Source organism: Wasmannia auropunctata, unplaced genomic scaffold (genome assembly GCF_000956235.1).
Source record: "Wasmannia auropunctata unplaced genomic scaffold, wasmannia.A_1.0 LD336078.1, whole genome shotgun sequence".
NCBI classification, from domain to species: domain Eukaryota; kingdom Metazoa; phylum Arthropoda; class Insecta; order Hymenoptera; family Formicidae; genus Wasmannia; species Wasmannia auropunctata.
Genome location: NW_012026812.1, coordinates 5196358 through 5199213, shown reverse-complemented (window position 1 = coordinate 5199213; position 2856 = coordinate 5196358). Strand labels below are relative to the sequence as shown.

The window sequence follows — 2856 nt, the reverse complement described above, 5'->3', positions numbered from 1 at the left end:
ATACGCGTTTATTCGCCGATCTTCAAAAATTAATATCTCGTTAACGATTGCGAATTTTGCAAAATGGTAGAGGACTTTTCTGTTCAGTTTTATCTGCTCTACCTGCCCACGAAATCTGGTGTGGGATTATTATCTGGTGGGGTTATTATGGGACACCCTGTATATATACATATATATATATATATATATATATATATATATAATACATATGTTATATATACAATAATAAGTAATTATGCTATGTAGAAGTTTTATTTTAATTAAATTTATACATTAAATTAAATTATTAAATTTAATTATAATTTTAAAATTATACAAAATATTGAAAAAATATTAAAGCATAATATCTTTTTGATTGTTTAATTTGAAATTGACGAGATTAATTAAGAAATGTAATTAATAATCATTCAGTTAATGTATATGACTCTTTAACGTGCTTCTTTGCGTATTGAAACGAAATTGAGTAAAAGAAAAACGTTATAACGTATTGTCACTCATCACCCAGAAAATGAGTATTAAAAACGGGCAATTTACTCAAAAATACTTTTTGCATACTCGTGCATACTCGTCATGTTTCTTCGGTTCATAGACAGCTAGAAAATGAGTTTAGAAAACAAGCAATTTGCTCAAAAATACGTACTGCAAACTCGCGTATACTCGTCATGTTCTTTCGTTTAATAGACTGAGCGTGTTCGAGAGTGCAAGAAACGGACAGAAAATACAAAAAACAAGCACAAAAGTGATTGAACGAGCTAAAAATGGGCTAAAAACGGACCATATGAGGAGTAAAAACGGTGAAATATTTTTGTAAGGGTTGCTCGAGTTAAAACGCAGATCAAGCTAATATTGGCACAAGTGAAATTATTCCAGAAAATATATTATTTCGCAAAATACCAAATGCTATCTTGTTGTTAAAACGCACTTTTGGCTTCTGCTACATCATCGATGCACGATTGATTTGTGTACAAGGTTGCGAAAGATGAAGCTAATTATAGAGCGATTACTTAAAATAATTTATTAAAATAGATTGAGCTGTTAAGATTCAGTTTAGGAATTTTGCGATTTTTACAAATCCTTATCTCACCTCAAAAATCGTTTCGATAAAAATAATAATTATGATATAATAATTATATAATAAAAATTGTATTATTATTAAACTCGCTAAAACTTTCTGTATATAAACTAAAATTTTTACAAATTTTTTCCGTTATTATTAGATATTAAAAAAAAACTTGAAAGTTTACGCATTCTGTCATATGAATAAAAGTTTTGCTGAAGTATATATTAGACAAATACAGATCTGAAAATAATTATATTAGACCGTGAAAATAATTATATAGAATGTTCAAATGATAATGTTGCAAAAAGTTTTGACATTCTAGCAATCAGTTTGAGCGTCCAATATAATTATTTTGATACAACATAATTATTTCCAGAGCTGTAGCTAGTTAAATTTTTAGATAAATAATTTTTAAATCAATAAAATTGTTCTTTTAATGCTGAACTACTTCCGAAATCCGTAGAATCACGTAGATCGTCGTTCGAGGACATCTCGAGCAATCATCAGACGTCAATCGCGGGAAAGACGGATCGAGAAATAATGACAGTTTATGAGCGACAGTTTTGTTGGGTTTTCCTCGGTTCTGGATTTATCATTTCGTAGATCCCGAACGAAGGATTCGTTGGCGCGGTTCGGGACAGCGTCCCGATATGCGATACCTGGTGCATCCCGGTGTCAATCATAACTCAGGATCCTCGGGATTTCGGGATTCACGGCGCGCTCGAATTTTCCGATAAAAAATATGTACGTGTCCGTCCGCGCGAGGACGGAGAAGGATGGGGGTCAAGCCACGCATGGGCGAAAAGTATGTTTGCTTTTTCACACCTCTCTTAACTTCATATTCGATAGCACGTATTTTTTTCCATTTTTGTCATGCAATCGTCATGCATCATTAACGTTTTGATTTTCGTTTCTTTTTCTTTTTTCTATACGGTGCCTGCTAATAACGATGGCAAGAAGAGAAACGAGTTGACGCACTTTTACGGCTTATCATCGTCGAAAGTCTAATAAAAACTATTTTGGGAATTTATTTGTACTAAATTATCTTTAGTAAAAAAAATTTGATATGACTAGATATATGCTCATTAATTTTAAAGTTAACGTTCAAATGAGGTAATTAATTTTTATTTATAAATAGTTGGAGAAAGGTATAAACTCAAATTTGAAATACCAAAATTGATATTTTTTTGCTTCGTTAAAGATAGATTTTTACAAAAAAAATTGATAGTTTCTTTTAAACGGACATTATTTTATTTTTCACTCTCTTTTTTCCGCGTTGATTAGCAGGAAAAGAATATGTGAGACATAAACATTGTCATAATATTAGAGAAACAAATTTTTTTTATGAGATTCGTATAAATAAGTATAATAATATAATTTTATAATAATGATTTTATTAAGTATAATGATAGCAGTAGAAAATTAAAAAGGAAAAATGGTGTGTGACAAAACTGTCAATGTAAAGTTTCGACAAGAAAACTTTGCGATTCTAAGGGAAAGAACTCGGTACAATGCTTATTTTAATTTTCTTGATTTGCTTTATTTTTATTTGCTTTTTGAGTAATATTGAACAGTAGCATAAATAATTTTTATCCTACAGTCATTTGTTCTCTCCCTTAAACATCAACGATGTAAACTAATTTTAAATTTAAACTATCTTACAACTAAAGTTAAAACACATTGATTATTTCTTTACAATCTTTAAATCAGTTAGAGAATCGTCGTTTAATAAATGGTTTTGTCTTTCACAAGTTTCTTTCGAACGTTTATTCATGTTCATCATGGGGAAGACAAAA

The 2856-nt window shown here is 29.9% G+C and overlaps 1 protein-coding gene across 1 annotated transcript in view; it reads left to right on the top strand.

Moving 5' to 3' along the window:
- The window catches only part of LOC105449053, an 8406-nt gene that overhangs the window by 3855 nt on the left and 1695 nt on the right, over positions 1 to 2856 (top strand). The window lies entirely within an intron of this gene.